The 20,272-nt window shown below is 44.4% G+C and overlaps 1 pseudogene; it reads right to left on the bottom strand.

Annotated features, from left to right (window-relative positions):
• Positions 1 to 17,870, bottom strand: part of LOC120381606 — a 259,643-nt pseudogene extending 241,773 nt beyond the window's left edge.
• Positions 17,871 to 20,272: the final 2,402 nt, after the last annotated feature.

The raw sequence follows: 20,272 nt of genomic DNA on the forward strand, positions 1-20,272 counted from the left end.
TTTCAAGCCAGCAACTCACCAATACTGCTAAGAACCTGATATATCCATTTTGGAATGTATCTGACTGCTTTCCCATTTAACTTCTTTCTGTCTTTCTTTCGTTTAAACCTTTAGTTTAGATGCTAAAGGATTGGCTGGAAGGATGGAATTTTGGGTAATATCCAAACCTATACTGACCTGGTGATGTGGGTGACCCTTTGGGGTCAGAGGAACACTTTGTTTATGTGAGCAGAGTTTTTAAATAACCTCTCACTGTACTGGACCTCGATGCTGATTAGGAGCCAGAGAACAGGGATGCAATAAAGGGGGCTGTGTGATTTCTTTTTTCAGCTTCTCGATAACCCGTGTGGGGGATCAGAAGCACAGTTGGTGGCTGGTCGGTGAGTTTAACTTCAGTGTTAACCATCAGTTTTGGGAGCATCTACTCTCCCTTTTTCAGCCTGTCCTAACTTTGGCATTTTCAGTTAGACCTGCCCCTGGCCCACCAGGTCACACTAAGCACTGAAGTTAAATGAATAGAATGTTTTTTTATGACCAAGTCTTATGTAATCAACTGAACTCCTTTGTTTTCTTTCATCTGAGCAGGGTTTCTAGTTTTCCAACTTGATGTGATCTCCCAGCTGGAACAAGGGGAAGAGCCGTGGGTCCCAGACCTCCAGGGTTCAGAGGAAAGAGAGATCCTGAGATCTTCCTGCACAGGTGAGGAAACATTAAACCACCTCAGAATCTGTAAGTGCCTGAAGGAAACATCTGGGATGACCAACAAAGCCCTTGGGGAGGTCTCTCAGTTCATTATTGTCCCTTGCAGGGGTCATATCCTCAGGGTAAATATAGTTCATGGCTTCCTATAGGTCCTAGCAGACACCAGGCAGTAGCTTCCTCCCTTCCCCCTGCGTATTTGGATGGGATGTGAAGGCTGAATTCATCCCCCTCCTCTCTCCTATTTGGGGGAAGAGTTTGGGGGAGTCAAACTCCCCTCAGTTCCTGATTTTTATTTGACCTGTCTTCAGCACTTGTTTTTGTTTGGTCTTCCCCTTTCCATTCCTGTCTGAGGTTTCTGTCTCTATCACAGCAGGTGATGCAATGGCATGTGAGAAAGAGGAGCAGAATTCTCAGCCTGAAAATGTTGAGCCAGTGGGTAAAAACAGAGCATTATCGCAAAGATCGAAAAGGAATGTGTCCAGGAGTCATGAGCAGGGAAACTCCTGGGAGATTCAGCACAGACCAAAAACAAATCAAGGAAACCAGCCAGGGAAGAAAGTGGATAAATTTATTTCCTGTTGGGGAACTCAGAAGGTCCTCATGGAAATCACAACACAGCAGGATATCCTCAGGCGAAAGAGAAAAAATACATGCAGGGAGTGTGGAAAAACCTTCTCTCACAGCTCAGCCCTTTCTGTACATCAGAGAATCCACACAGGGGACAGGCCCTGTGAATGCACTGAGTGTGGGAAAACCTTCAATCGCAGTTCGTACCTTATTAGTCATCAAACAATCCACAGAGGAGAGAGGCCCTATGAATGCCGTGAGTGTGGGAAATGCTTCACTAGCAGCTCAAACCTTTCTCAACATCAGAGAATCCACACAGGGGAGAGGCCCTTTGAATGCCGTGAGTGTGGGAAAAGCTTCACTAGCAGCTCAGACCTTTCTCAACATCAGAGAATCCACACGGGGGAGAGGCCCTTTGAATGCCGTGAGTGTGGGAGAAGCTTCACTCAAAGATCAGTCCTTTCTAGACATCAGAGAATCCACACAGGGGACAGGCCCTATGAATGCACTGAGTGTGGGAAAACCTTCAATCGCAGTTCACACCTTATTAGGCATCAAACAATCCACGAGGAGAGAGGCCCTATGAATGCAGTGAGTGTGGGAAATGCTTCACTAGCAGCTCAAACCTTAGATTTAATTTACCCTGGTTCCTCAACTGTTGTTACAGCTCTAGTACCCATCAATCCAAAGACTGGGAGAAATGGAGAGTTCCAACCATTGTCCTTTTAGTATCTTATTGTTCCTCTCTCTGTTTTTTGTGCTGGCCTTTCTATTCTATCATTTTCTGCCTTTGTTTAGTTGGTAACAGTTGGTTTCCATCACTCACGTTTGTTTGTTTAAATCTCTATCCGTTGTTAAATACATTTTTTGCTTGTTCGATAACTGTACTCAGGTGCTGTGTGAAATACAGTAGCAATGGTCCACAGTAAAACTAGTAACCTGGGATACTTGGGGAAGAGAGGATCTGGGATTTCACCGAGTAGCTGGTGATCCGGGCTGGACCCCAGAGGGGGACACATTGAAGGAACTAAAGGGTTAAGGTGGCTGCTGTAGCTCAGAGGAGGGTCCTTGAGTTCCAGCAGGCTGGTGAGTTTGGTCACTAACATCCAGCTTCCAAATGCAAAAGTCCCTCTTCCTTGTGGCAGGTGGCAACAAGGAGACTTAGAGCCCTCAGCACCCTGAGAAGGGTCACAATGTGTCTCTATGTTGATCCACCTGTCAAATTCACACAGGGAAAGCTCCCGATAGCACAAAACTCTGCCCTATGAAATCATGGAACATGTGCTCTTTGCTCTGTGAAAGCATGTAAAGAATCCAAGCGCTGGAGGACAGGGTTTGGGTCCAGAGCGACCTAGACAAATTGGAGGATTGGGCCAAAAGAAATCTGAGGAGGTTCAACAAGGAGAAGTGCAGAGTCCTGCACTTAGGATGGAAGAATCCTATGCACTGCCACAGACTGGGGACTGAGTGAGTGAGGGGGGTTTGATAGCAGCCTTCAACTACCTGAAAGAGCAGCAGTGTGGGCTTTCTCCTGGCCACTTTTGCTGGGCTGGGCAGGCGTCCTGGAGGCCTTTCTAGAAGAGAATTGGGAACTGAGTTAGAAAAACCAATGTGAAAACCAGAACCTCAGGTTTAGACTCATTTATTTATAATATTAAATCTTCAATTCTAGTGTCACAGTCAATACAATTGCTTCAGTCTGATAGTTGCCCAAAGGGAAACTTAACTTCTCTCCAAAGGGAGTGGAGAGAAAGCACTTTTCAGAGTCCAAGAGAGACAAGGCGGGTGAGGGTAAGAGCTTGCAGAGGACCAACCTCTGTTGGTGAAAGAAACAAGCTGTGGAGCTAACCCCACACACTTTTTCAGTTCTGTGTAGCCTGGAAGGGCGTCTCTTCCATAACCAGCAGTTAGAACATAAGAACAGCCACACTGAGTCAGACCAGTTCATCTAGCCCACTATCCAGAAAGTGGCCAATGCCCGGTGCCCCAGAGGACCCCTGGGACCAACATGGATACACCACCACCACAAACAAGGTTAAAAGTCAATGCACATGGAGAAGGATCTTGTGTTTCATTCCTTATGTCCTAGTCCCATCATGTGGCCATTTCCTTTTCTTCCTTTCTGTTAAAAGCTTTGGTGTTTTGCACAGAAACATTATTTCCCCAGGAGAGACCCAGGAGTGGGGGCTGCATTCCAGTACCAAACAGTCACTGGAAGGGGGCAGACAAAGGCCTTTAGGATGAGGCGTCCGTCACTGTCAAAAGATCATCTCCCTCCCGCAGGTCACTGGCAGCCTGAATTTGTTCCTTATCCTCCCAGAGTCTGGGGGCTGGAATCAGCACTACCCAGCCCCTCCGTATGTAGCAGGAACAAACACAAACCTGGTCTTTAAAACAAGCTGTCCCCTTCCTTCTCAGGGAAGATTTTTCTGTGATTGAAGTTGAGCTTCAGTTCCCCTCTCCTGGGGGTGGGGCGGGTGTGGGGCCAGCTCCCAATGAGCTCTGTTTTCAACATTGCCCCCTTTCAGTCACTCTGGGATGGTAACTCTGCTCCCAGCTGTCAGGCAGCTTCCAGCCCATCCACCCTACTCACTACCTCTGTGGTCATGTGTCACCCCCTTTGCCAGCACACACAGTCTGGAGGAAAGCTACTCCTGCCAGACGCATTGGTGATCTAGTGGTGTGCATAGGTGCTTTGCAAGCAATTGATCTGGGTTTGATTCCCAGCCAATGCAATAATGGCTTTTCTCTTCTGTTGTTTCCTCATCTGGAAGTGGTTTAATTTCAGTCACATTGTGTTTCAATCACATTATCTAAAGAATGAGACAATAAATGTGTCGAAGTCCAGCAGGTCATACAGGATGGAGGCACACAAGGGGCTGGAATGTGTCATCTGAGAAAGACAGAACCCTTGGAAACCTGCATCTCCCATCCCCTGGCCTTGCGTGTTATGATTTGAGCTGTTTGTAGGATGTTCCGGCATGATGGGGAAATGAAGTTTTGAGTCAGTTTTTGCTCCTGCAGATTCCTTTGCTGTTACAGTTATAATGACATGAACAAAAGGGAAGCAAAATAAACATAAACCCCAAATTGCAATACAGGTGGGGAAAGAGACGATCACGGTTAAGCCAAACACGTCAAAATAAAAATTAATACTAAAAAGGGGAGGGGGGAAGAGATCAGGTATGTGGAGATCCCCTTGATATTTCAATGCACATTGTTAGAATCAAAGTTCAGACTTGACACTGGAAAACCTGCAACTTCCTATCTCTCTGAACACCTGTGATGAGCAAGATGGAGTTAGGACACCTGTTCTGGTTCAATCATTTATTGTCTCTCTGTTCTCTCCTTCTCCCCCCAAATCCTCATCTCCAATGTCTCTGCCTTTCTCCTCTTGCTCCCTCTCCCCTGCCCTTTCCCAGGAATTCACAGTCTACAGCATTTAGGACAAGCCAGAGCTCCCATGTTCTGCACATGAGCCTGTGTCAGAGGACGTGTGACCCAGGTCAGAACCAGTCACCAGATCAATATGAGCCTTTATGGGCGACTTCTCTGCCTACTCTGCAATTTACACACACCTCCACTGAAGGGGGTGGGGTACAGCTCTGACTGAGGGCTAGTCTACACTTACTGTCCAGGTCGATGCGGTGAGTTCGACTTCTCGGAGTTCGAACTATCACGTCTGATCTAGACGCGATAGTTCGAACTCCGGAAACGCCGCGGTCGACTCCGGTACTCCACCACTGCAAACGGCGGTGGTGGAGTCGATGGGGGAGCCGCGGAGTTCGACCCCGCCGCGTCTGGACGGGTGAGTAGTTCGAATTAGGATACTTCGAATTCAGCTACATGTCGAAGAAAAACTCAGTTCTCGCTTTTTGTTTGGGTGCAGCAAAATCAAAATACTTTATTAATTCTCTAGTGAACACAAGAGGGAGAGAGTGTCAGGAACTGGGTTGCCCCTTGTCCCGGACGGATCTCTCTCCATTAGTAAACAATTCATAACAATCTTTATACCTTTCTAGCAGACAATGGTTAGTAATCTTGGAAACATTGAAGATAAACATTTGCATTTGTTTATACATAAGCCTATTCGCTATCTTATTTGTCTGCAATACTAGAACAGAAAACAAGACTGCAATTCACAAGGTCGTAATGACTCTTCACACAATTCTCTTTGTACCACATACCTTACAGCATGCAGGGTCACATTAACTTCTAACATACATTAAGATCCCTTCAAACCTATATTAATTAATTATTGGCCTCCACACTCCCCCCTTTTGTACTTCTAGTACAACAAATACCTCAAATCTCAATTTGCATTAAATCATGGATCTCAGAGTCTACAGGAGACATGGCAACTTTAGGGGTTTTCATGGGATGTAATGACAATGAATGATTAGTATGAACATGAAAAGTATTATTACCATCATTACGTCTATTACAACAACAACAACAACATAATCCCACACCAACTAACAACACTACAAACAATAACATCCCCATAGGAATAAAATAATGGGGTTGTCGTACAGTTTTGTTAACAAAGCACAATATATCAAACTTAGTACATAAAGTAGACACTCTATAAGCTGTATGAAAGGCATTCTGTTCAGCATGATATATATTCTGAAGCATGTGAATTTGTCCTTGCAACTCAGAGATTCTACGAACCTCTGGCAACAATGAAAGCAAATTCTGAAACCGATCAGGTACTATCCTAGTCCAATTAAAATATACCTGAAATCTAAGAGCTACATGTAACATTCTATCTGCAGGCCAGTAAATGATATGAGTGCCTGCAGCAGTGGTAAGATTAATATGTATATCTTGTAACGTGGTAGTATTAACGTACACACAGCTATCATTAGCCTGAAAAAGTGGGTGTCCTGTAAGGGTAGTTCCTTGACCACTACCCTCCCAGCAAATATGGTCATAAACAGTGACAACTTCCCCTGGCTCCAGTTTCCGTATACACTGAAGCTGTGGTGGTTCTAACGGCCAAAATGTCCATAAATTCCCTAACCCCATCCAAATATCAGCTGTAAGCCCAGGAGCACTAACTAAAAATCGATTAGGAGAATCAGGTGGCCTCACTTCCCAGATATCTCGGTGAATCACCCAATCCCACATGCATCCTCCCCATGGACCCGGCAGGATTCGGTATGTGGGAGCCCACACCCCCTTAACCGGTCCATATGCTTGGAAGGAGCACTGTGAACGTCCACACTTCCATCCAGAAAGTCTCCAAGTATGTCTCCATGGCCACAGATCAGATGGTACTCCTGACGTGTCTGTAAGGGCAGTGGGCCAAGCTTGGTGCACTAGATCATTCCGAATGGCCATCAGCTGGTCATTCAGGAAATCCTGAATTTCCGAACATGCTAGATCCCACTGCAATGCCTTCGCAGCCTCAGTGATATTCAGTACCATCTCTCTCAATAAATTCTGGGTCATAGAACTAAGGGCGGAAATGACATGTAACTCACCCACCCCAGTTTGCACTTGTGTTAGCTGTGCCCCAGAAATCAGGCCGGTGGCCTTTTCTAATTGGCCCAATTTCTCATCATGTTCCTGGGTCTTAAAAATATTCCAAACAGCAGCTGCAGAATTGGCCCCATCCCACAAGGATCCGGCTAGATCCCTCTTCTTTCTAGAGGAAATAACCCAGGCCCTCTGTTGTGCTAATCTAATGGCAGCCCCTTGTGAACAATTTGGATATGTAGAGGTGATCTGAAAACTAGATAAAGGCAATGTAAACTTCACAGTCCCTAGTGTAGCGTTAAGTACAGTCCACCGATATTCTGGCACATTTCCCCTCAGCGTAGGTCTATACCATATCTGTTGGTTGTAGACCTTCATAGATTTCTGAGAGGCATTAATATCAATAGCATAAGAGGGAGTGTATTGCAATAAAGTACAGGTCACATTATCAGTCACTGGAATGGTCTCAATACAGGTAAAATTTCCAGTAGCAGAACAAACTCTTTGGGTAGTTGTTTGATTATTCACTAATTGGGTAACCAAATAACAATAAGGGCCTCTTTCAGGGAACATAGCACAAATTCCAGGAATAACCATCATATCTACTTCACTATGAAATCCATCAATTTCATATTTAAATTCTAGGGGCTGATTTGCAGTAATATTATGGATCTCTATTGCCACTGATCCATTTGTTTTCCACTCAATGGTTCTTTCATATGAATGCTGTTGAACTTTAAAAAATAGGCCTTCTGAGCAATATTCTAATAAATCACTAAGATGGGAAGGTCTGGGCCAATGAATTTCATTAGAATATACAATTTTGTTTACATCTGGATAAATTACAGAAGTGATGGTCAGGGTTGAGGGGCTAGTGGGGGTAACCTTCATGGTAGCAAGGCGCTTTCGGTAGTCATCATCTGAAAGCCAATTAGGGAGGGCAGTACATCCCCAGGGTACTTGTCCATAAGCACAGAGCCCTGCCCCTGGAAGAAATCCAAGCCACCATTCAACCCCACATTCCCAAGCACGCTCCCCACAGTTCCCTCCTTGCCAATAAATGATGCTGCGTTTCTTCCACCAGGGCCAGTTCACAATGTCTCTTTTAGTCAGGAATCCCTGGACTCTGGAGGTGTTTGCAGAACGAATGTATCTTCTTTTCTCCCCCAAAAGCAATTGTGGTCTAGCACGATAAGGGGAAGAGGGTTGTAATGTTGGAATTCTGTTAGAAAAATCCAAAGGCACAGTAGAACTGTCAGAGGATAAGGGAGAGGTTTCTAGCACGTCACCTTGTCCTCTTCTTCCGCTGTCCAACAGGCACAGCAGGGCTAGAAGAAGGAGTACATTGATCATCAGTAGGAGTGTCCTCCCGAGGTGGAGGGGTCTTTTTGCAGTGCGATGCATGGGTCCAGGCAGGTAGTCCTTGACACTTCACAGCAGTGTTGGTAGTCAACAGGACTTGGAAAGGGCCTTTCCAGCGTGGAGCCAGGGCAGTCTTTCGTTGATGGACCTTTATGTAGACCCAGTCTCCCGGTTCCAACGAGTGGCAAGGTTGCACAGGATCCTTCGGTAAGGCTTCCTTCACCTGTGTATAAAAAGACTTAACACATTTCATTAGTGCCTGACAATACTTAAGCATTATGTCATCCATCAAATGAATGTCCATCTGAGCTAAGGTCAGTGGGGGTGCAGTTGGTAGTCGCATTGGGCGTCCTGTCAAAATCTCATGAGGGCTGAGCCCGTAAACAAGGGGGAAATCCCACCGCCACAGCGTCCAGGGCAGTACTGTAGTACGCAATTGGACGGTGTTTGTCTCCGTGCTTTTGTGTTAATACAGCCAAAGCAAACCCATTACGCTCATGACAGAAAAGAGTAAATGGTTTAGTATAATCAGGAAGTCCCAGGGCCGGAGCAGTAGATAGTCTCTGTTTAATAGCAACAAAAGCACTTTCAGCCTCTGGAGGCCAAGGAAGTGGCTCAGGGGTACCAGACTTAGTCAGATCCTGCAAGGGTTTAATCACTGTTGCATAACCTAAAATCCACTGTCTGCAGTATCCAGTCATGCCCAGAAAAGTACGCATTTGAGAAACAGTACCAGGCCTAGGCATATTCAAAATAGCTGAAATACGAGAGTTTGATAAATGACGCTTGCCATGAGAAATATCATGACCAAGATAATGAACCTTGGGTTGACACAGTTGGAGTTTTTCCTGGGATGCTTTGTGACCTTTGGCAGCTAAAGCAATTAAAAGTGTCAGAGTATCAGTTTTACAAGATTCAAAAGAGAAAGACGCCAGCAAAAGGTCATCCACATACTGTATAAGAACTGATTTTCCAGGGAAAACCACATCATCCAGATCCTTCTTTAGGATCTGAGAAAACAGGGATGGAGACTCAGTATACCCTTGGGGTAACCTGGTCCAGGTATACTGACATCCTTTATAAGTAAAGGCAAACAAATACTGACTATCTGGGTGAATTGGAATAGAAAAAAAAGCTGAACACAAATCCACAACAGTAAAATAAGTGGCTGACGGTGGAATACAAGAAAGAATGGTAGCTGGATTTGGATCCACTGGAAAAGAAGGCAAAACCACAGCATTAATAGCGTGGAGGTCTTGAACAAACCGATAGGTGTTCCTTCCTGGCTTCTTTACAGGAAAGATAGGAGTATTACAAGAACTAATCGTGGGAACAATAATACCTTGTTGTAATAAAGATTCTATAACTGGAGCTATGCCTGCCACTGCTTCAGGACGCAGTGGGTATTGTGGAATCCTTGGCAAAATCTTAGCAGGGTCAACAAGAATTTTAACCAGTTCGGCAGTTCTAATCTGTCCCACCTCATTTGCATGACGAGACCAGAGATGGGGGGGCACTTGCGACAATAAATGCACAAGGTCAGGGCTGAGAGATGCCTGCAACGCAGCTGGCTCTGATACATGGAGTGTGGCCAACACCAGGTTAGTATTCTCATCAGGAACTTGTAAGAATACGCCATCTGGTGTACAGTAAACGGTACAACCTAATTTACACAACAGATCCCTTCCCAGCAAATTCACAGGAGAAGAAGAACTGAGTAGAAAGGAATGCTTATCTTCCAAAGGGCCAAGACAAACCAAGAGAGGTAATGTGACAGGATGGGAAACAGGACAGTTTGAAATGCCCACAGCATTAACAGACAAAGTGGACAAAGGAACAGAGGGAAACTCTGAGGATCTCAGAGCAGACCTACTGGCCCCCGTGTCCACAAGACAAGTAACAGATTTTCCAGCAATTTTACAATCAACATATGGGCCTTCTTGATTAATAGGAATTAAAGGATTCATGATGCAGTTACGTTCCCTCAGGCTGTCCTAGTAAGGGGTTCCCTGTGGGGAAAAAACAGGAGCTTCAGGATTTGGGAACTGAGTAGGATTTTGAGCTAACCGATTTGGACACTCATTCCTCCAGTGTCCCTCCTGACCACAAAAGTGGCATGCAGTGCTCCCAGTCGGGGCAGGACTCTGGGCAGGATATGAGGAACCCCTTCCCATACCTCGCCCACGAGCTCGTCCCCGTCCTCTTCTCATTCCCCCACGACCCCTGAGCTGATAAGTTTGTAACTGTAAAGCCATAAGTTTTGTTTCACTAGTTTCTTTCTTCTGGTCTATGCAAGCCGTACAATGATTTGCAACTGTCACCAATTCTGAAAGGGGTTTAGTTTGCCAGCCAATACAAATAGTCCTCAATGGTTGCTGAACCTTTGGCAAGAGTCCCTGAACAAAAGCAGCTCCTACCGCTTCCCTGGCATTATCAGCTGGATCAGTAATTCCCGAATGCTGTTCAAAGACCTTTGTTAGTCTATCAAGATAATCAGCAGGGGATTCTCCCTTATTTTGTTTACAATTTGCAATCTTGGTCCAATCTGTTTTCTTAGGACAAACTTCTGAAATAGAGGTCAAGAGACGGTTCCTAGCTTCTGTCAAAGTATTCGCAATACCAGGGTCGGTATCAGGCCAAGCTGCCTGTCTGTTAAGCCGTTGCTGAACTTCAGCTGGCAGTACTGCTCGTAAAAGCTGATTAATATCTGCCCAAGATGGATTATAGCACTGAATCACTGTCTGGAGCTCTTCTCTAAACTTTACCGGCTCCTCCCTGATTTTAGGAAATTCTTTCACCAAGTTTCTAAGATCTCCAGGCGTCCAAGGGGCATGTACCTTAACCAACCCCCCTACAGCCCCAGCTCCAGGCAAGTCTCTTAAAGGAGCCTGGAGTGCCTGTGTCGTGCTTCTAAGAAAGTAGCCGGCATTGTTATCAGCAGAAGCAGGGTTAACCGGACTACTGGTATCAGTCAGTAAGGAAGAAGATAATTCTTCCGAAGAAGGAGAATGAACAACTTGTGCAGTTGATACTTGTGGCTGTGAAACAATCACTGCCTGTACATTCCGAGAAGGGGGAGTAGTGGGAGGAACGGGCAGCGGCTGTGGAATGCTACTAAAAAAATCCACTATGTCTTCTGCAGTCTCTTCGTCACTTTCAGGCTTAACTAACTGGGGATAAAGAGAAGCAGAGGACTGCACTGGGGCAGGAAGACATTTGGATGTCTTACATTTAAGTTTTAAATCCTGTACTTCAGTTTTTAATTTATCTTGGGAGTCCTTCAGACTCCGCACTCGAGACTCATGGAGTCTCTTTGTTGCTTCCTCCCACCAAGACAGAAACTGCTCGCACTGCGCAGCAGAGGCGTGTGATTTAAGGGTTTCTCTGAGGTATGTAAGCTTATCTAATTCAAAGGTACCTTCTAATGGGCATTGTTTAAATGAATTTTCACGCGTGTATAGATACCAATCATTTAAATACCTGCAGGTTTGAGGACCATAATGTACGTACATGTAATATGCAGGGGTACCCTTAGGGGGTAAGGTGGAAAGTTTAGACTGTCCCTCCCCCATGTTCCAATCACACAAACTCAGAGGGGTTCCCTGTCCGCGCTCGCGGACCAGAATCTAAGGAGTTCTCCCTACAGGGTACTCACATACAGGAGAGACTCACAAGAAAGACTACGACCCTCGTACACCTCCTTTCAGCAAAGAGCGTCGGCTAAAGACTCCATCTCCGGGAGATAAAGCCGCGTACTCTAATTGCATCCAGTGAGACGATCAGATTGTCAGTAGCCCACTCAGAAGGGAAAGGGGAGGGAAGATGGGTTCACACACTCCTAGACCCAGGCAGCTTCCTCGCCAGACTATGCCAGGCTGAGTCAGCCCACCGTGGGTCGGATCTCCTAAAGATCCACTAGTTACCGGGCTTGCGTTAGAGTAGTCCTGATCATTAGCTTCCGCTTCACAGGGTACTCTGGGCATCTTCCGATAACGATCAGTCACACTGGTGTACACATACACACACACAACAAGGCCTCTTTTTCTCTTTTTAACCCTTTTTTAACCTTTAAAAAAAAATTTTTTAATTTTTTTTTTTTTTTTTTAACCAAGATGCATCCTTACCTGGTCCGGACCAATACCATGAGGCGGTATGACAACCCCTCTTGAGGCGGTAAAAACCCCTCAGCACCGGTGCATTCTAATGCATTTACCTATGCATTACCTCATGCATTACCTTATGCATTTACCTGTTGGCCAACTCAGCAGTTCCCAGTACTGCTATAAACTAACCTTATTGGGGCCTCTCCCCAATACCACTCTGCATTTGATCCTGCTGCACAGTCAATAAGTTCAGATGGCGTGAGCCCAACAGAGAGACAGACGTCCTCAGGGACAGTCCTCCTCCGATACCCCAATAGAGATTTCAAAAGGTCTCTTACCTCATTGTGGCGCCATGGGGTTCGAAGGGGAACGATCCGTAGTAGCCGTCTGTGTGTCCGTGGGCGTTGCCATCCCGGACGAGCCCCCAAATTGTCGAAGAAAAACTAAGTTCTCGCTTTTTGTTTGGGTGCAGCAAAATCAAATACTTTATTAAATACTCTAGTGAACACAAGAGGGAGAGAGTGTCATAGGAAGCTGGGTTGCCCCTTGTCCCGGATGGATCTCTCTCAATTAGTAAACAATTCATAACAATCATTTATACCTTTGTAACAGACAATGGTTAGTAATCTTGGAGACATTGAAGATAAACATTTGCATTTGTTTATACATAAGCCTATTCGCTATCTTATTTGTGTTCATTACTAGAACAAAAACAAAACTGCATTTCACAAGGTCGTAATGACTTTTCACACAATTCACTCTGTACCACATTATCTTACAGCATGCAGGGTCACATCCTAACTTCTGCTAAATTAGCTAACATACATTAAGATCCCTTCAAACCTTTATTCAAACCTTTATTAATTAATTCTTGGCCTCCACATTCCTGTTAAAATGTACTGGAGTCTCATCGCTGAAAAGCCGCATCTTGAGTTAAGTTTGAACCAGCAGCCTTTCAATTACCAGGCAAAGGTGTGAACCACAGAGACTGATAACTGCCTGCTTCCCAAATGTGTTTAAAAAACATCTTCAGGGGTGCAACTGGTTAGTGCAGAGGGGCCATCTGTTGGGGTTATGAGTTCAAGCTTTCCCTCAAGCCCTTGTTTCTCTTACCTGTGTAGTTTGTTTTGCCTAATTCATATACAAAGTGCTATACTAGAAAAAGGAGAGTAAGTTCTAAAATGTAGAGGTGGGTGCATACTTTAGAAACATCTCCCCTGTGCTGCCATTAGTTCCAGCAGATTGTTCACTGGAAGGGCAAATTGATTTCTTTGCTGCTGAGAAAGAGGCCAGGACAGGTCTGTGGGCACCAGATCTCTCTGCTTCTTCCAGTTCCTTCCCTGCTCCAGTCACTGCTGTAGGAGGATCCTATATGCACTGAGCCTAAACATTTTCCTGGGCCTTCTTAGCATAGTTGGCAGCATGTCAGTCTCATACTCAGTAGGTCCTGAGCTCATACCTCAGAAAAGACAATGGTTTTCTGCTCCCTGCTTCAGATTTTCTAAAGGAAATCAGAGAAAAGAAGCTATAGGAGAGTGGTTCCTAGACACTCTAACACACACAGATTTTTCTAAGGCATTAACTTTTCCTTCTCTGTGGAGTTTGTATTCTCCATAGAGCAAAATAAAACAAAAACATGCAAGTCTAAGACTAATACAGTATGAAACTCAATACAGATAAAATCTCACCCTCAGAGATCTTCCAATAAGCTTCTTTTGCAGACTAGACTTATTTCTTGTCTGGGTCCAATCTTTTCACCTGGTATAGTCCTTGTTCCAGCTCAGGTGGTAGCTAGGGGATTTCTCATGACTGCAGCCACCTTTCTTTCTGTTCCACCCCCTTAAACAGCTTTGGTACAAGGCAGGAATCTTTTGTCTCTCTCCTGGGGAAAAGACCCAGGTTTAAGATAGATTCCTGTACCAGGTGACATGGTCACATGCCCTGTGAGACCCCAAGCCTTCATTGTTCCTGGCCTGACTCACAGATGGTGCAGGACAGAGCCATCTCCAGTCAATTGTCCTGGTTAATGGGAGCCATCAAGAGTCCAAACCACTATTAATGGCCCACACTTTGCATCATTACAACAGGACCTCAGAGTTATAGTTCATATTTCTAGCTTCAGATACAGGAAAGATCGGTTCATACAAATAGGCTGAACACACACAGTAGATAATAAGCTTTGTAATGATACTGCACAAGAGACCTTTTGCATGAAGCATGTTCCAGTTACATTATATTCACACTCATTAGCATATTTTCATAAAATCATCAACATCACAGCAGGGAAATGGTTTTACTGCGGCACCTGGGAGCAGTTGAGTTTCATGTTCAGGCTCTGCTATGAGTTCCTCCAGGTTTCCCTTAAGCACACAGGGCCCTTAGCAGGTACTCTCGATACAGGAATGGCCCAGATACAATGAAGTGATGGGAATTGCATTTTCCTTTTTAATTTGTGAATTTCCAATGACATTTCTGTTTGTGATTTTGTTTTGCTTCGTATAACTGTGTTTTCTCAGGGACTTGATATTTACCAGGCTAACTAACAGCTAATAACGGAGACTTCCAAGCAGGGCGTGGGCGAGCAGAAAAGAACTGTAAGAGACGCTGGTTTTCGACCTTGTGTTAGATAAGAATAGAATGCAGATTGTAGCAGAAATTGCTGAGAGAAGTAAGCTATCAGAAAGGAATATGTACAAACAAAATGTAGTTGTTGCTCCTTACTGTATGTCACAAAAGGTATAAATGCTTGCCTTAATTGTTTATCTAACCGAGACCTACCTCGGGAGGGGAAACTCTGCCTGTCTGTACTCTCCCGAATAACTGCAGTTGCTCGAAATAAACGGCATAATATAATAACATTTAACATCCCTGTGGTGGGAAGAACATCTCAACAGCCCAACACTGTGGCATTTGATTTCAAAAAGGAGAACTATACAAAAATGAGGGGGTTAGTTAAACAGAAATTAAAAGGTACAGTGACTAAAGTGAAATTCCTGTAAGCTGCATGGACACTTTAACGACACCATAATAGAGGCCCAACTTAAATGTATACCCCAATTTAAGAAACACAGTAAAAGAACTAAAATAGAGCCACCGGGGCTTAAGAACCATGTAAAAGAAGCAGTGAGAGACAAAAAGACTTCCTTTAAAAAGTGGAAGTCAAATCCTAGAAAGGAGCATAAACATTGCCAAATTGTAGGTGACAAATCTGAGGAACTGTCACAGACTGAAGTGTCACTAGAGGAGGTTTTGGAATTAATTGATAAACTCAACATTAACAAGTCACCAGGACCAGATGGCATTCACCCAAGAGTTCTGCAAGAACTCAAATGTGAAGTTGCGAAACTATTAACTATGGTTTGTAACCTGTCCTTTGAATCGGCTTCGGTACCCAATGACTGGAAGTTAGCTAATGTAACGCCAATATTTTAAAAGGGCTCTAGAGGTGATCCCGGCAATTACAGACCAGTAAGTCTAACATCGGTACCGGGCAAATTAGTTGAAACAATAGTAAAGAATAAAATTGTCAGACACATAGAAGAACATAAATTGTTGGGCAAAAGTCAACACGGTTTCCATAAAGGGAAATCCTGTCTTACTAATCTATTAGAGCTCTTTGAGGGGGTCAACAAACATGTGGACAAGGGGGATCCAGTGGACATAGTGTACTTAGATTTCCAGAAAGCCTTTGACAAGGTCCCTCGCCAAAGGCTCTGACATAAATTAAGTTGTCATGGGATAAAAGGGAAGGTCCTTTCAAGGATTGAGAACTGGTTAAAAGACAGGGAACAAAGGGTAGGAATTAATGGTAAATTCTCAGAATGGAGAGGGGTAACTAGTGGTGTTCCCCAAGGGTCAGTCCTAGGACCAATCCTATTCACCTTATTCATAAACGATCTGGAGAAAGGGGTAAAAAGTGAGGTGGCAAAGTTTGCAGATGATACTAAACTGCTCAAGATAGTTAAGACCAAAGCAGACTGTGAAGAACTTAATAAAGATCTCACAAAACTAAGTGATTGGGCAACAAAATGGCAAACGAAATTTAATGTGGATAAATGTAAAGTAATGCATATTGGAAAAAATAACTCCAATTATACATAAAATATGATGGGGACTAATTTAGTTACAATTCAGGAAAAAGATCTTGGAGTCATCGTGGATAGTTCTCTGAAGATGCCCACGCAGTGTGCAGAGGCGGTCAAAAAAGCAAACAGAATGTTAGGAATCATTAAAAAGGGGTTAGAGTATAAGACTGACTATATTATTACCGTTATATAACTCCATGGTACGCCCACATCTTGAATACTATGTACAGATGTGGTCTCCTCATCTCAAAAAAGATATACTGGCATTAGAAAAGGTTCAGAGAAGGGCAATTAAAATGATTAGGGGTTTGGAACGGGTCCCATATGAGAGATTAAAGAGGCTAGGGCTTTTCAGCTTGGAAAAGAGGAGACTAAGAGGGAATATGATAGAGGTATATAAAAATCATGAGTGATGTGGAGAAAGTAGATAAGGAAAAGTTATTTACTTACTCCCATAATACAAGAACTAGGGGCCACCAAATGAAATTAATAGGCAGCAGGTTTAAAACAAATAAAAGGAAGTTCTTCTTCACACAGCGCACGGTCAACTTGTGGAACTCCTTGCCTGAAGAGGTTGTGAAGGCTAGGACTATAACAGGGTTTAAAAGAAAACTGGATAAATTCATGGAGGTTAAGTCCATTAATGGCTATTAGCCAGGATGGGTAAGGAATGGTGTCCCTAGCCTCTGTTTGTCAGAGGATGGAGATGGATGGCAGGGGAGAGATCACTTGATCATTATCTGTTAGGTTCACTCCCTGGGCTGCTTCTGCTCTACAACTATAATTGTTTTTTTACACCAAAATCACTAACTCGAGCAGCCAATTCCATGTACAGTCCTAGTGGATGTAAGGCACAGGTAACTTTTGCCTCAGGGTAGCTTGTTGGCATCAACCCTCTCTCCCCCACCTGGAGCTGATGAAATTCCTGGCTGGAGGGACACACGCTCCTACAAGTCAAAAGGAAAGGAGCTGATAGAAAAGATCACAGGACTGACCCCAAAGAAGGGTGAGCTGCAAAAGGCAGAAGCAGGCAACTCATCCGGCAGAGCTCAGAGACCACAGTGAAGATGGTGCAAAGATCACTATATTGGAATTACCAAATGTGATATTTTTAAAACAAATCTTTGGGAAGCCCTAATAAAGGCATTTCTTACAGTTCTCTCCCATTTGGATTTTCTGATATCTAATAGGGAATGACATCTGATTGAAGCTTTTCCCAAATGCAGAGCATGTGTAGGGTCTCTCTCCACTGTGGATTCTACGATGTCTGACAAAGTCTGAGTGCTCAATGAAACTTTTCCCGCACTCAGAGCATGTGTAGGGTATCTCTCATGTGTGGATTCTCTGATGTGTGATAAGGATTGAGCGCTGATTGAATCTTTTCCCGCACTCAGAGCATGTGGAGGGCGTCTCTCCTTCTCTGATGTGTGATAAGGTGTGAGCGCAGACTGAAGCTTTTCCCGCACTCAGCGCACGTGTAGGGCTTCTCTCCTGTGTGGATTCTCTGATGTCTGATAAGGTGTGAGCCCCGATTGAAGCTTTTCCCGCACTCAGAGCACGTGTAGGGCCGCTCCCCTGTGTGGATTCTCTGATGTGTGATAAGGTTTGAGAGCTGACTGAAGCTTTTCCCACACTCAGAGCACGTGTAGGGCGTCTCCCCTGTGTGGATTCTCTGATGTGTGATAAGGCTTGAGCGCCGACTGAAGCTTTTCCCGCACTCAGCGCATGTGTAGGGCGTGTCCCCTGTGTGGATTCTCTGATGTGTGATAAGGCGTGAGCGCCGAATGAAGCTTTTCCCGCACTCAGAGCACGTGTAGGGCCTCTCCCCTGTGTGGATTCTCTGATGTGTGATAAGGTTTGAGCGCTGATTGAAGCTTTTCCCGCACTCAGAGCACGTGTAGTTTGTCTCTTCCAAGTTGATTCTCTCATGTGTAATAAGGTCTGAGAGGCTACTGAAGTTCTCCTCTGGCCTCTGCTGAGTCTCAGAGGCTTTTACTTTTTCTCGGAGTGCACAACTCCTGGAAACATTCCCTTTGGGTCTTCCAGATAATGTCCCATGTGGTTCTCCTTGCTCAGCATCTTCCTGCTGAGGTTTCTGCTCCTCATTCTTACGCACCATCCTATCACCTGATGGGAGACAGAGAGAATCCAGACATAGGTCACTCCCTGTGCCTGAGAGAAAGGAAATCAGAGACAGGAATTTTAAAAGGGATGAACAAACCAAAATATGTGCAGGAGAGATCAAACCTATCAGGAGCTGATTTTCCCCAGAGGAGAGAGGAAGGGATCAGTTTTGGTCTGCATTTCACCAGAACATGCAGGGGGGAAAGTGGGATCAGGTAGGGATCTGCTGCCAGTTGTTAGTCAGGATAGGTGGGAAGCCATGAGTGACATCTACCTAATTATTCCACATCTGCAGGGAACAATCCTGAACTTGGAGAGCTCACAAGGTCTTTGTAGGGCATCCCGAATGTTTCATGTATTCACGGACAGTTTTTGACTTGCTTTAACCAAGTCCTCACCTGTGCAGGCAGCTCTTGGAAGCACTTCTTTCTCAGAACCCTGGAGGTCCAGGACCCACGGCTCTTCCCCTCGTTCCAGCTGTGAGACCACATCAGGTTTGGAATTTAGAAACCCTATGCCAGGCAAAGAAAACAAGGGAGGTCAGTGGAATTTGTGGGATACTTGTCACAAAGAATATTCCATGGTTTTAAGCTCAGATCATTTTTAAGCAGTAACATCCCAAGACCAGCTTCCTTGGCTCCAAGTGGCAGGAGAGTTATTATTATTATTAATCATACGCATTACCTTAGTGCCTAAGGACCAACTAACAGTGTGTCTCCATTGTGCTAGGCACAGTACAAATAGTAGAATAGTAGATGGCCAGTGCTCTGAAGAATTTACAGTCTAAATAGACAAGACAGACACAGCATGGGGGAAAGGGTAGACCCCTGTTAGAATGGCGATATTCAGGCCTGCCTGCAAAGCCTATATTTTAAGAACTTAGGTGTATTTTTATCACTTAGCTAGTTACAGGAGTATGAAAACAAAGAATCAAAATCACAGTCTGCCTGTGTCTGGGCCTTCTCTCACTAGGACAGCCTGAGGCCTTGTTCTTAGGCTAAGGCCTTTGGCTAAGCAGCAGGGGCAGCCATAAGCTGGGAAGCGAAGGGTCACATCCTCACATCCCAAACCAGTCACACTGAAATAAGGTGCTATTGGGCTGTTAGGAAGACAGTCCTGTCTGGATCTTAAGATGGTTAAAGAAACCTTAACTTGATAGCATTCTGTCTGGCAAGAAATCACTTATCAATGGTTGTGGTTGTGAAACCCTCATTTCTGTATTGTTCTATCTTTATGGCCACCACTTTTACATTGTTAATCAGTCTGGTTCTCTAATTGTTTCTCTCTCCTGTATAATTAATGTTGCCAGGTGTAAGTTAATTAGGGTAGTGGTTTATAATTGGTTAGAGCAGGAGTAGGCAACCTATGGCGGCACACGAGCTGATTTTCAGTGGCACTCACTCTGCCCATGTCCTGGCCACCGGTCCAGAAGGCTCTGCATTTTAATTTAATTTTAAATGAAGCTTCTTAAACATTTTAAAAACCTTACTGACTTTACATACAATAGTTTAATTATGTATTATAGACTTATAGAAAGAGACTTTCTAAAAACGTTAAAATGTATTATTGGCACATGAAATCTTAAATTAGAGTGAATAAATGAAGACTCAGCACACCACTTCTGAAAGGTGGCCGACGCCTGAGTTAGAGAATTTTGTCACAATATGTTAGAATTGGTTAGTTAAATTTCAGCACAATTACTGGTTAAGGTATAGCTGAGAATATTACTCTATAAATGGGGTCAAACAGGAGGGGGGGAAGGAAATTGGAATAATAGAATATCAGGGTTGGAAGGGACCTCAGGAAGTATCTAGTCCCACCCCTGCTCAAAGCAGGATCAATCCC

This window comes from Mauremys reevesii, linkage group 14 (genome assembly GCF_016161935.1).
Source record: "Mauremys reevesii isolate NIE-2019 linkage group 14, ASM1616193v1, whole genome shotgun sequence".
NCBI lineage: Eukaryota > Metazoa > Chordata > Testudines > Geoemydidae > Mauremys > Mauremys reevesii.